Genomic DNA, 15,520 nt, shown 5'->3' on the forward strand with positions numbered 1-15,520 from the left:
AAGAATAATAATATAACCAAGTTTTTTTCTATTTTCGAATCATTAATAAGAGACAATCCTAGATGAAAAATAATTCAATTTTTTATGCTAGACATTTCTCAGTATTATTTGATTGAAAAAGAAAATATTTCTCTTCGTTTTTCACATCCAAATGTGAGGATAATGTTTTTCATATATAGTTTTTAATATTATGAATAAAATTATTATTTTATCCAATAATATACCATATGCTTATAAAAATTTATAAACAACTTAATTAGCATAGTCTTACAACCCTCAACCATATGTAGTCCAAGCAGCACTATAAAATTAATTAAAGTACATAACAGCATGGACTGCGATATGCGTTCAAAATGTCGATGTTCATGTGTCCTGCAGTTCACACGATGACGCACAGTTTGCTGCGTTCTTCATCGACCCATGAGCCGAGTGATCCACCGCTTAGAGTTTTATAATTTATTTCTATATATTGTCAATAATTTTTTTATTGAAAGAAATTAAAAATACACCATTTTACTGGCATATATCAATTCCTTCAATAAATGTATTTTTATACCTAAAATAAATGCTGCGAAATGTCTTAGTTTCATATAAGCATTATGTATCATGTAATTATATTTTATTTGTAATTAACCAATATGGGCGATACATACTGCAATTTATATAAAACATTAACCTGATGGATGCCAGGTACAACATTGTATATTTTAGGTTGTTGCATTAGCCAATGTATGCTCATAACTTAGATGAACAATACATATTCGCAACGCGTGTATATTATGGTCCATATACACACAATTTTTTTGTTACCATTTTTATTTGATTTCGAATGTTCGAATTATTAGGAAATGCATTGTTTATTTTTATTTGAATGCCGTTTATTTAATTTAATGTTTTGAGCCAACACTACCCACAACATCAAATTTTAATAGAAATGTTAAAATGTGGTCACCAGTCACTTTTAACATACATATGTGGTAAATGTGGTCCCCAATCACATTACCTTTGTGGTTGCCAGCCACATTTATTTATTATATAAATATATCAGAATTTTGTTTGATTCCATTGAGAAATCTATCAATTGAATATTATTGTGTTAGATAATATTCATATATAAACGCATTTGCAAATAATCATAATAAATCATGTGCATTTCTAAAGTAAATCTCATCATTCATATATCATATGCTTTTGTAATTTGGTATTTTGGTAAATTCAATTTATTTGTATTATAACAAATGTTTATTAACGGTAAGGATATTATACAATAATGATCCTTCCGCAGGTTCACCTACGGAAACCTTGTTACGACTTTTACTTCCTCTAAATAATCAAGTTCGGTCAACTTTTGCGAAACAACCGTAACACGCAAGGCGTCACAGTGATCACGTCCGGAGACCTCACTAAATAATTCAATCGGTAGTAGCGACGGGCGGTGTGTACAAAGGGCAGGGACGTAATCAATGCGAGTTAATGACTCACACTTACTGGGAATTCCAAGTTCATGTGAACAGTTTCAGTTCACAATCCCAAGCATGAAAGTGGTTCAGCGGTTTACCCGGACCTCTCGGTCTAGGAAATACACGTTGATACTTTCATTGTAGCGCGCGTGCAGCCCAGGACATCTAAGGGCATCACAGACCTGTTATTGCTCAATCTCATTATTGCTAGACGCAATTTGTCCATTTAAGAAGCTAGTGTCCTTATAATGGGACAAACCAACAGGTACGGCTCCACTTACATAAACACATTCAAACACAATAAACATTTTACTGCCACCATGAATGAAGGCTATATAAGCTTCAGCACCATAATCCTGAAGATATCTATTTAATATATTTGAGTCTCGTTCGTTATCGGAATTAACCAGACAAATCACTCCACGAACTAAGAACGGCCATGCACCACCACCCATAGATTCGAGAAAGAGCTATCAATCTGTCTTACACACTTATGTTCGGACCTGGTAAGTTTTCCCGTGTTGAGTCAAATTAAGCCGCAGGCTCCACTCCTGGTGGTGCCCTTCCGTCAATTCCTTTAAGTTTCAGCTTTGCAACCATACTTCCCCCGGAGCCCAAAAGCTTTGGTTTCCCGGGAAGCGACTGAGAGAGCCATAAAAGTAGCTACACCCAATTGCTAGCTGGCATCGTTTATGGTTAGAACTAGGGCGGTATCTGATCGCCTTCGAACCTCTAACTTTCGTTCTTGATTAATGAAAACATCTTTGGCAAATGCTTTCGCTTAAGTTAGTCTTACGACGGTCCAAGAATTTCACCTCTCGCGTCGTAATACTAATGCCCCCAAACTGCTTCTATTAATCATTACCTCTTGATCTGAAAACCAATGAAAGCAGAACAGAGGTCTTATTTCATTATCCCATGCACAGAATATTCAGGCATTTGAAGCCTGCTTTAAGCACTCTAATTTGTTCAAAGTAATAGTACCGGCCCACAATAACACTCGTTTAAGAGCACTAATGCAGGTTTTTAAATAGGAGGAACATATGAAAAAATACAAGTATTTAATCACATGTAAGAACTCCACCGGTAATACGCTTACATACATAAAGGTATAGTACTAACCACAATTGTAAGTTGTACTACCCGTATGAAGCACAAGTTCAACTACGAACGTTTTAACCGCAACAACTTTAATATACGCTATTGGAGCTGGAATTACCGCGGCTGCTGGCACCAGACTTGCCCTCCAATTGGTCCTTGTTAAAGGATTTAAAGTGTACTCATTCCAATTACAGGGCCTCGGATATGAGTCCTGTATTGTTATTTTTCGTCACTACCTCCCCGAGCTGGGAGTGGGTAATTTACGCGCCTGCTGCCTTCCTTAGATGTGGTAGCCGTTTCTCAGGCTCCCTCTCCGGAATCGAACCCTGATTCCCCGTTACCCGTTGCAACCATGGTAGTCCTAGATACTACCATCAAAAGTTGATAGGGCAGACATTTGAAAGATCTGTCGTCGGTACAAGACCATACGATCTGCATGTTATCTAGAGTTCAACCAATAAAACGATCTTGCGATCGCTTGGTTTTAGCCTAATAAAAGCACATGTCCCATAAGGTTCATGTTTTAATTGCATGTATTAGCTCTAGAATTACCACAGTTATCCAAGTAACTGTTAACGATCTAAGGAACCATAACTGATATAATGAGCCTTTTGCGGTTTCACTTTTAATTCGTGTGTACTTAGACATGCATGGCTTAATCTTTGAGACAAGCATATAACTACTGGCAGGATCAACCAGAATAATGTTTCTTTCTTCATATTTCATTCATATTTTTTGAATTGAAATAAGTAATATAAATATTATAGATTTCCATTTTATATAAATTTCCGTTTTTTATTAAATCTATTTTAAATCGATTACGGCCATTTTTATATAGCATTCGTATTCGTAAATTCCATTAATGTTTTATACCATTATATATATATATATTTCCATAATATTGTATTTATATTATACATATTTCATTCTAAAATATTATTTTGTTTCCAACATACATAAGTATTGTATCCACACATGTACAATTTTTGTTTAACCAATATAAATATTGAGTTAAATCATTTGCATTTTGATGATAAATTTAAAATTTATCTTTTTCCATATAACTCTCTGGTAATATATAACATAAAACCGAGCGCATATGATATTCATATATAAAATTTGGTAATTTTTCCAATATCAATATATTTATTATACCGGGGTAACGATATAATATTTCCTTTTATGGCGTGGTAATAAATTATTAGTTTATTATCTTCATTATTATTAATAAATAATAATGCCTGCCGTCAAAAATTAACGATAATATATGGAAACGATTTGTTATTCTATGTATAATAGAAACTTGACTTTTGTTTCAACGATATTATCTAAGGGCGTATATTCTTATTAACCGCGGAGCCAAGTCCCAAATGTTCATAAGAACCTGAGAAACAAATTTGTACGGAAAATAATATACTATATTTGTAAGTAACCAATATAATGAGATAGGTCGGCAACCAGTGCCTTCCTACCTAATAGTAGTTTTGAAACCCGCTGTCATTAAAAATTAACGATGTTATATGGAAACGATTTGTTATTCTATTAATAATAGAATACTTGACTGTTGTTTCAACGATAACATCTAAGGGCGTATATTTTTATTAACCGCGTAGCCAAGTTCCCAAATGTTCATTAGAACCTGAGAAACAAATTTGTACGGAAAATAATATACTTTATTTGTAAGTAACCAATATAATATATAAAGCGGGAGGTCAGCAACCACTGCTTACCTATAGTAGTTTTTGAACCCGCTGTCCTCAAAACGGGTATTTTCAATTCTGTTTGGTATCCAACATACAGGATATTCTCTTATATATCAAGAGAATACAGTAATATTATATTAATATTTCCTTTATTCATATATAATTAAATATATTTTTCCATTATTCATACGATAAATATTCATTTCCATATGATTAATATTTAATTTCCATATAATATTGTCGAAATCATATAAATATATAAGTTTCGAACAATACGAGAGGTCGGCAACCACTGCCTACCTATAGTAGTTTTTGAACCCTCTGTCGGTACCAGCCTTGTTTACACTACTATAACCTTTCACGTATATGGGCTATTCCTATAATTCTAAGAGAATATAGGAATATTTATCATTTTTTCATTTATACATACGATAAATATTCATTTCCATATGATTAATATTTAATTTCCATATAATATTGTCGAAATCATATAAATATATAAGTTTCGAACAATACGAGAGGTCGGCAACCACTGCCTACCTATAGTAGTTTTTGAACCCTCTGTCGGTACCAGCCTTGTTTACACTACTATAACCTTTCACGTATATGGGCTATTCCTATAATTCTAAGAGAATATAGGAATATTTTATCATTTTTTCATTTATACATACGATAAATATTCATTTCCATATGATTAATATTTAATTTCCATATAATATTGTCGAAATCATATAAATATATAAGTTTCGAACAATACGAGAGGTCGGCAACCACTGCCTACCTATAGTAGTTTTTGAACCCTCTGTCGGTACCAGCCTTGTTTACACTACTATAACCTTTCACGTATATGGTCTATTCCTATAATTCTAAGAGAATATAGGAATATTTATCATTTTTTCATTTATACATACGATAAATATTCATTTCCATATGATTAATATTTAATTTCCATATAATATTGTCGAAATCATATAAATAAAAGTTTCGAACAATACGAGAGGTCGGCAACCACTGCCTACCTATAGTAGTTTTTGAACCCTCTGTCGGTACCAGCCTTGTTACACTACTATAACCTTTCACGTATATGGTTATTCCTATAATTCTAAGAGAATATAGGAATATTTGATCATTTTTTCATTTATACATACGATAAATATTTATTTCCATATGATTAATATTTAATTTCCATATAATATTGTCGAAATCATATAAATACATAAATTTCGAACAATACGAGAGGCAACCACTGCCTACCCTATGGTCGGCAACCACTGCCTACCTATAGTAATATGGTATAGTATAGTAGTACTATAACCTTTCACATGTATGGGTTTTTTTTATATCATACTAATAGAAAATAGAAATATTCCATCATTTTTTCCTTTATATGTATATATAATTATATTAATTTATATATACTTATATATTTTTTCCTGTATTCATATAATATATATATTTTTTTAAATATGTATATTATTTAATTTAATATACCATTATATTGTCTGTATTCATATGATAAATATTTATTATTTTCATATGTTTTATATTTAATATACCTATAGTATTGGGTTTTTTTTCTAATACTATAAGAATATACGAATATTTCATATATTCCTTTAGTCATAATAAAGTTATAATTTCTATTATAAGAGAAGGACACCACCACTTTCATTAGCGTCACTAAATTGATGACAAGCTATTTGGCAACCTGATAGAATTTTGTAAAGTCTTTATTTCTATCATTAGTAGATAGTAGATAGATGGGGACAATTTCATTAGCGTCACTAAATCGATGACGAGCCATTTGGCAACCTGATAGAATTTTGTAAAGTCTTTATTTCTATCATTAGTAGATAGTAGATAGATGGGGACAATTTCATTAGCGTCACTAAATCGATGACGAGCCATTTGGCAACCTGATAGAATTTTATAAAGTCTTTATTTCTATCATTAGTAGATAGTAGATAGATGGGGACAATTTCATTAGCGTCACTAAATCGATGACGAGCCATTTGGCAACCTGATAGAATTTTGTAAAGTCTTTATTTCTATCATTAGTAGATAGTAGATAGATGGGGACAATTTCATTAGCGTCACTAAATCGATGACGAGCCATTTGGCAACCTGATAGAATTTTGTAAAGTCTTTATTTCTATCATTAGTAGATAGTAGATAGATGGGGACAATTTCATTAGCGTCACTAAATCGATGACGAGCCATTTGGCAACCTGATAGAATTTTGTAAAGTCTTTATTTCTATCATTAGTAGATAGTAGATAGATGGGGACAATTTCATTAGCGTCACTAAATCGATGACGAGCCATTTGGCAACCTGATAGAATTTTGTAAAGTCTTTATTTCTATCATTAGTAGATAGTAGATAGATGGGGACAATTTCATTAGCGTCACTAAATCGATGACAAGCTATTTGGCAACCAGATAGAATTTTTTAGTCTTTCTTTCTATCATATGATATATAATATTATATATCGCGCGTCCAGTCGGTCGGTCGGTCAGTCAGTCGTCAGTCGCGTCCAGTCGGGGTGGTCGGCTCTCGAGGGCACTGGCGCTTGCGCGCTAACCCTCAAAAACCAACAAACAAGTACCACACGAGTACTCAATGGTCTTATTTATTTCGAATCATCAAGCAAAGGATAAGCTTCAGTGGATCGCAGTATGGCAGCTGCTCAACCACTTACAACACCTTGCCTGTTACAAAAGTCGTTTACAATTGATTCTAGGCTTTGTCATTGTATTAAATAATGCTTTTATATGTAACTAGCGCGGCATCAGGTGATCGAAGATCCTCCCAATTTACTATGTTACAAATTACATTGGCATCACATCCATTGTCGTTTATAAAGTAAATTATAAACTTTAAATGGTTTAGAAGCCATACAATGCAAATTGCCCCTTATTTATCATTGCAGTCCAGCACGGATACGACCTTAGAGGCGTTCAGGCATAATCCAACGGACGTAGCGTCATACCACTGTTCGCTCGAACAAGTATTGTGCCATTGGTCCGTACCTGCGGTTCCTCTCGTACTACGCAGGAATGCTGTCGCAACAACGTTTTGTCATTAGTAGGGTAAAACTAACCTGTCTCACGACGGTCTAAACCCAGCTCACGTTCCCTTGCATGGGTGAACAATCCAACGCTTGGTGAATTTTGCTTCACAATGATAGGAAGAGCCGACATCGAAGGATCAAAAAGCGACGTCGCTATGAACGCTTGGCCGCCACAAGCCAGTTATCCCTATGGTAACTTTTCTGACACCTCTTGTTAAAAACTCTTTAAACCAAAAGGATCGATAGGCCGAGCTTTTGCTGTCCCTGTGTGTACTGAACACCGAGATCAAGTCAGCATTTGCCCTTTTGCTCTATGTGTGGTTTCTGTCCGCACTGAGCTGGCCTTGGGACACCTCCGTTATTATTTGAGAGATGTACCGCCCCAGTCAAACTCCCTACCTGGCAATGTCCTTGAATTGGATCATACCTGAGTAATTGGAGTTATACCAAATTTTCAAATCAAAAATACATAAATGCATCGTTTTATTAAAGAATTTGTTTGCGATTATATAACAAACTCGTGATACTTTGATCAAGAAGCTTGCATCAAAACCCAATACCATAAGATATAATAAATATATCCGTATAATGGCTAGGAAATGATACACGTTCCATTTAATCAAGTAAGTAAGGAAACAATAAGAGTAGTGGTATTTCATTGACGATACCAAACCGAGGTCTAATATCTCCCACTTATTCTACACCTCTTATGTCTCCTTACACTGCCAGATTAGAGTCAAGCTCAAAAGGGTCTTCTTTCCCCGCTAATTATTCCAAGCCCGTTCCCTTGGCTGTGGTTTCGCTAGATAGTAGATAGGGACAGTAGGAATCTCGTTAATCCATTCATGCGCGTCACTAATTAGATGACGAGGCATTTGGCTACCTTAAGAGAGTCATAGTTACTCCCGCCGTTGACCCGCGCTTACTTGAATTTCTTCACTTTGACATTCAGAGCACTGGGCAGAAATCACATTGTGTCAACACCCGCTAGGGCCATCACAATGCTTTGTTTTAATTAGACAGTCGGATTCCCCAAGTCCGTGCCAGTTCTGAATTGATTGTTAATTGATAATCGTTATAATTAATAAGAACTAATTGGTTTAACCCAAATAGTATTCTTAAAAATTTTAGCAAGAAAGTTCCACAATTGGCTACGTAACTAAACTATCCGGGGAACAAGAAACTAACATAAATGCTAGAAACTCTATTTACCCAGAACGAGCACATAAACCATGTTATTGTTTCCCAATCAAGCCCGACTATCTCAATCTTCAGAGCCAATCCTTATCCCGAAGTTACGGATCTAATTTGCCGACTTCCCTTACCTACATTATTCTATCGACTAGAGACTCTTCACCTTGGAGACCAGCTGCGGATATTGGTACGGCCTGTTGAGAAGTTTGCGTGTCCCCACCATAAATTTTCAAGGTCCGAGGAGAAAATATCGACACAACAGTATATGTCATGCTCTTCTAGCCCATCTACCATATCTCTCTGCGAAAGACTTCCATGGTAGTACGGCTATAAAACAGAAAAGAAAACTCTTCCGATATCTCTCGACGGCTTCTTTATGGTCGTTCCTGTTGCCAGGATGAGCACGAGGCCCATATTTAATAACAAACGGATACTCAACAGGTTACGGAATTGGAACCGTATTCCCTTTCGTTCAAAATTATTCAAGTGTATTATAATTCGCTTTTTTATGTAGTTTGGCATTTTTGTTTTACTTGAAAATTTTCGGCTTTCGCCTTGAACTTAGGACCGACTAACTCGTGATCAACCACTGTTCACACGAAACCCTTCTCCACTTCAGTCCTCCAAGGTCTCATTCGATTATTTGCTACTACCACCAAGATCTGTACCAATGGCAGCTCCATGCAGGCTTACGCCAAACACTTCTACGCATACCATTGTACCTTCCTACTCACTAAAGTTTCAAAATTTATATCACAAGTAATATAAATCATCTACTTTAGCGGTAATGTATAGGTATACAACTTAAGCGCCATCCATTTTAAGGGCTAGTTGCTTCGGCAGGTGAGTTGTTACACACTCCTTAGCGGATTTCGACTTCCATGATCACCGTCCTGCTGTTTTAAGCAACCAACGCCTTTCATGGTATCTGCATGAGTTGTTAATTTGGGCACCGTAACATTACGTTTGGTTCATCCCACAGCGCCAGTTCTGCTTACCAAAAGTGGCCCACTGGGCACATTATATCATAACCTTGAACTTCATATCAAGAAAGTTAAGGTTCTTACCCATTTAAAGTTTGAGAATAGGTTAAGATCGTTTCGACCCTAAGGCCTCTAATCATTCGCTTTACCAGATAAGATTATTTTATATAATATTAAAATGCACCAGCTATCCTGAGGGAAACTTCGGAAGGAACCAGCTACTAGATGGTTCGATTGGTCTTTCGCCCCTATACTCAATTCTGACAATCGATTTGCACGTCAGAACTGTTTCGGTCTTCCATCAGGGTTTCCCCTGACTTCAACCTGATCAAGTATAGTTCACCATCTTTCGGGTCACAGCATATATGCTCAAGGTACGTTCCAGTTAGAGGCATAAATAATATAAATATACATTATACATAACTATATAGAACGCCCCGGGATTGTGTTAATTAGCTATAAATAGTTAAAAAACTAATCCCATTAGTAGTCAAGTTAATTACGCTATTAGGTTTATATCCCAATAACTTGCACATATGTTAGACTCCTTGGTCCGTGTTTCAAGACGGGTCCCGAAGGTATCCTGAATCTTTCGCATTGTTAATCATACAAGTGCATATAATAAACATAAAAATCAATGATAATTATGCCATTATATAATTCCGAAAAATTAACGCACTGTAATCATATAAATCTATCAGCACTTTATCAAATTAATAACATTTATTCTGTTTTAAAATGCAAGCACTTTAATTTGAATAAACTATAAGTTATATTTTATGATAAATTTGGGATATGCTAATAGATTACAATGTCCTTATATGGAAAAAATGCACACTATCCTTATAATATTATTTAAATATTACAATTTTAATGATGAATTTTCCATAACGGATATTCAGGTTCATCGGGCTTAACCTCTAAGCAGTTTCACGTACTGTTTAACTCTCTATTCAGAGTTCTTTTCAACTTTCCCTCACGGTACTTGTTTACTATCGGTCTCATGGTTATATTTAGTTTTAGATGGAGTTTACCACCCACTTAGTGCTGCACTATCAAGCAACACGACTCTTTGGAAACATCATCTAGTAATCATTAACGTTATACGGGCCTGGCACCCTCTGTGGGTAAATGGCCTCATTTAAGAAGGACTTAAATCGTTAATTTCTCATACTAGAATATTGACGCTCCATACACTGCATCTCACATTTGCCATATAGACAAAGTGACTTAGTGCTGAACTGTTTTCTTTTCGCTCGCCGCTACTAAGAAAATCCTTGTTAGTTTCTTTTCCTCCCCTAATTAATATGCTTAAATTCAGGGGGTAGTCCCATATGAGTTGAGGTTGTATATAACTTTTTATTGCCATTAATTCTTAATATATAATGATAAAACATTTTAATAAATTCGTTGTAATATATCCATTATTTCTTGTAGCATAGTATTATCCATTAACGAACCAACGAAGAATAATAATATAACCAAGTTTTTTTCTATTTTCGAATCATTAATAAGAGACAATCCTAGATGAAAAATAATTCAATTTTTTATGCTAGACATTTCTCAGTATTATTTGATTGAAAAAGAAAATATTTCTCTTCGTTTTTCACATCCAAATGTGAGGATAATGTTTTTCATATATAGTTTTTAATATTATGAATAAAATTATTATTTTATCCAATAATATACCATATGCTTATAAAAATTTATAAACAACTTAATTAGCATAGTCTTACAACCCTCAACCATATGTAGTCCAAGCAGCACTATAAAATTAATTAAAGTACATAACAGCATGGACTGCGATATGCGTTCAAAATGTCGATGTTCATGTGTCCTGCAGTTCACACGATGACGCACAGTTTGCTGCGTTCTTCATCGACCCATGAGCCGAGTGATCCACCGCTTAGAGTTTTATAATTTATTTCTATATATTGTCAATAATTTTTTTATTGAAAGAAATTAAAAATACACCATTTTACTGGCATATATCAATTCCTTCAATAAATGTATTTTTATACCTAAAATAAATGCTGCGAAATGTCTTAGTTTCATATAAGCATTATGTATCATGTAATTATATTTTATTTGTAATTAACCAATATGGGCGATACATACTGCAATTTATATAAAACATTAACCTGATGGATGCCAGGTACAACATTGTATATTTTAGGTTGTTGCATTAGCCAATGTATGCTCATAACTTAGATGAACAATACATATTCGCAACGCGTGTATATTATGGTCCATATACACACAATTTTTTGTTACCATTTTTATTTGATTTCGAATGTTCGAATTATTAGGAAATGCATTGTTTATTTTTATTTGAATGCCGTTTATTTAATTTAATGTTTTGAGCCAACACTACCCACAACATCAAATTTTAATAGAAATGTTAAAATGTGGTCACCAGTCACTTTTAACATACATATGTGGTAAATGTGGTCCCCAATCACATTACCTTTGTGGTTGCCAGCCACATTTATTTATTATATAAATATATCAGAATTTTGTTTGATTCCATTGAGAAATCTATCAATTGAATATTATTGTGTTAGATAATATTCATATATAAACGCATTTGCAAATAATCATAATAAATCATGTGCATTTCTAAAGTAAATCTCATCATTCATATATCATATGCTTTTGTAATTTGGTATTTTGGTAAATTCAATTTATTTGTATTATAACAAATGTTTATTAACGGTAAGGATATTATACAATAATGATCCTTCCGCAGGTTCACCTACGGAAACCTTGTTACGACTTTTACTTCCTCTAAATAATCAAGTTCGGTCAACTTTTGCGAAACAACCGTAACACGCAAGGCGTCACAGTGATCACGTCCGGAGACCTCACTAAATAATTCAATCGGTAGTAGCGACGGGCGGTGTGTACAAAGGGCAGGGACGTAATCAATGCGAGTTAATGACTCACACTTACTGGGAATTCCAAGTTCATGTGAACAGTTTCAGTTCACAATCCCAAGCATGAAAGTGGTTCAGCGGTTTACCCGGACCTCTCGGTCTAGGAAATACACGTTGATACTTTCATTGTAGCGCGCGTGCAGCCCAGGACATCTAAGGGCATCACAGACCTGTTATTGCTCAATCTCATTATTGCTAGACGCAATTTGTCCATTTAAGAAGCTAGTGTCCTTATAATGGGACAAACCAACAGGTACGGCTCCACTTACATAAACACATTCAAACACAATAAACATTTTACTGCCACCATGAATGAAGGCTATATAAGCTTCAGCACCATAATCCTGAAGATATCTATTTAATATATTTGAGTCTCGTTCGTTATCGGAATTAACCAGACAAATCACTCCACGAACTAAGAACGGCCATGCACCACCACCCATAGATTCGAGAAAGAGCTATCAATCTGTCTTACACACTTATGTTCGGACCTGGTAAGTTTTCCCGTGTTGAGTCAAATTAAGCCGCAGGCTCCACTCCTGGTGGTGCCCTTCCGTCAATTCCTTTAAGTTTCAGCTTTGCAACCATACTTCCCCCGGAGCCCAAAAGCTTTGGTTTCCCGGGAAGCGACTGAGAGAGCCATAAAAGTAGCTACACCCAATTGCTAGCTGGCATCGTTTATGGTTAGAACTAGGGCGGTATCTGATCGCCTTCGAACCTCTAACTTTCGTTCTTGATTAATGAAAACATCTTTGGCAAATGCTTTCGCTTAAGTTAGTCTTACGACGGTCCAAGAATTTCACCTCTCGCGTCGTAATACTAATGCCCCCAAACTGCTTCTATTAATCATTACCTCTTGATCTGAAAACCAATGAAAGCAGAACAGAGGTCTTATTTCATTATCCCATGCACAGAATATTCAGGCATTTGAAGCCTGCTTTAAGCACTCTAATTTGTTCAAAGTAATAGTACCGGCCCACAATAACACTCGTTTAAGAGCACTAATGCAGGTTTTTAAATAGGAGGAACATATGAAAAAATACAAGTATTTAATCACATGTAAGAACTCCACCGGTAATACGCTTACATACATAAAGGTATAGTACTAACCACAATTGTAAGTTGTACTACCCGTATGAAGCACAAGTTCAACTACGAACGTTTTAACCGCAACAACTTTAATATACGCTATTGGAGCTGGAATTACCGCGGCTGCTGGCACCAGACTTGCCCTCCAATTGGTCCTTGTTAAAGGATTTAAAGTGTACTCATTCCAATTACAGGGCCTCGGATATGAGTCCTGTATTGTTATTTTTCGTCACTACCTCCCCGAGCTGGGAGTGGGTAATTTACGCGCCTGCTGCCTTCCTTAGATGTGGTAGCCGTTTCTCAGGCTCCCTCTCCGGAATCGAACCCTGATTCCCCGTTACCCGTTGCAACCATGGTAGTCCTAGATACTACCATCAAAAGTTGATAGGGCAGACATTTGAAAGATCTGTCGTCGGTACAAGACCATACGATCTGCATGTTATCTAGAGTTCAACCAATAAAACGATCTTGCGATCGCTTGGTTTTAGCCTAATAAAAGCACATGTCCCATAAGGTTCATGTTTTAATTGCATGTATTAGCTCTAGAATTACCACAGTTATCCAAGTAACTGTTAACGATCTAAGGAACCATAACTGATATAATGAGCCTTTTGCGGTTTCACTTTTAATTCGTGTGTACTTAGACATGCATGGCTTAATCTTTGAGACAAGCATATAACTACTGGCAGGATCAACCAGAATAATGTTTCTTTCTTCATATTTCATTCATATTTTTTGAATTGAAATAAGTAATATAAATATTATAGATTTCCATTTTATATAAATTTCCGTTTTTTATTAAATCTATTTTAAATCGATTACGGCCATTTTTATATAGCATTCGTATTCGTAAATTCCATTAATGTTTTATACCATTATATATATATATATTTCCATAATATTGTATTTATATTATACATATTTCATTCTAAAATATTATTTTGTTTCCAACATACATAAGTATTGTATCCACACATGTACAATTTTTGTTTAACCAATATAAATATTGAGTTAAATCATTTGCATTTTGATGATAAATTTAAAATTTATCTTTTTCCATATAACTCTCTGGTAATATATAACATAAAACCGAGCGCATATGATATTCATATATAAAATTTGGTAATTTTTCCAATATCAATATATTTATTATACCGGGATAACGATATAATATTTCCTTTTATGGCGTGGTAATTAAATTATTAGTTTATTATCTTCATTATTATTAATAAATAATAATGCCTGCCGTCAAAAATTAACGATAATATATGGAAAACGATTTTTATTCTATGTATAATAGAAACTTGACTTTTGTTTCAACGATATTATCTAAGGGCGTATATTCTTATTACCGCGGAGCCAAGTCCCAAATGTTCATAAGAACCTGAGAAACAAATTTGTACGGAAAATAATATACTATATTTGTAAGTAACCAATATAATGAGATAGGTCGGCAACCAGTGCCTTCCTACCTAATAGTAGTTTTGAAACCCGCTGTCATTAAAAATTAACGATGTTATATGGAAACGATTTGTTATTCTATTAATAATAGAATACTTGACTGTTGTTTCAACGATAACATCTAAGGGCGTATATTTTTATTAACCGCGTAGCCAAGTTCCCAAATGTTCATTAGAACCTGAGAAACAAATTTGTACGGAAAATAATATACTTTATTTGTAAGTAACCAATATAATATATAAAGCGGGAGGTCAGCAACCACTGCTTACCTATAGTAGTTTTTGAACCCGCTGTCCTCAAAACGGGTATTTTCAATTCTGTTTGGTATCCAACATACAGGATATTCTCTTATATATCAAGAGAATACAGTAATATTATATTAATATTTCCTTATTCATATATAATTAAATATATTTTTCCCATTATTCATACGATAAATATCATTTCCATATGATTAATATTTAATTTCCATATAATATTGTCGAAATCATATAAATATATAAGTTTCGAACAATACGAGAG

General features: G+C 34.5%; 5 non-coding genes across 5 annotated transcripts; all 5 read right to left on the bottom strand.

Annotated features, from left to right (window-relative positions):
- Positions 1 to 270: 270 nt before the first annotated feature.
- Positions 271 to 449, bottom strand: LOC6540289. Its single transcript, XR_005562029.1, has one exon. It is a non-coding gene; the product is annotated as a 5.8S ribosomal RNA (ribosomal RNA).
- Positions 450 to 1,268: 819 nt separating this feature from the next.
- Positions 1,269 to 3,263, bottom strand: LOC6540407. The gene has a single exon (XR_005562031.1). It is a non-coding gene; the product is annotated as a small subunit ribosomal RNA (ribosomal RNA).
- Positions 3,264 to 6,899: 3,636 nt separating this feature from the next.
- LOC120322264 lies at positions 6,900 to 10,860 on the bottom strand. Its single transcript, XR_005562033.1, has one exon. It is a non-coding gene; the product is annotated as a large subunit ribosomal RNA (ribosomal RNA).
- A 387-nt stretch (positions 10,861 to 11,247) lies between these two features.
- Positions 11,248 to 11,426, bottom strand: LOC120322262. The gene has a single exon (XR_005562030.1). It is a non-coding gene; the product is annotated as a 5.8S ribosomal RNA (ribosomal RNA).
- Positions 11,427 to 12,244: 818 nt separating this feature from the next.
- Positions 12,245 to 14,239, bottom strand: LOC120322263. The gene has a single exon (XR_005562032.1). It is a non-coding gene; the product is annotated as a small subunit ribosomal RNA (ribosomal RNA).
- Between the last annotated feature and the right edge of the window lie 1,281 nt (positions 14,240 to 15,520).

The sequence above is a fragment of the Drosophila yakuba genome, unplaced genomic scaffold (assembly GCF_016746365.2).
Source record: "Drosophila yakuba strain Tai18E2 unplaced genomic scaffold, Prin_Dyak_Tai18E2_2.1 Segkk35_quiver_pilon_scaf, whole genome shotgun sequence".
NCBI classification, from domain to species: Eukaryota; Metazoa; Arthropoda; class Insecta; order Diptera; family Drosophilidae; genus Drosophila; species Drosophila yakuba.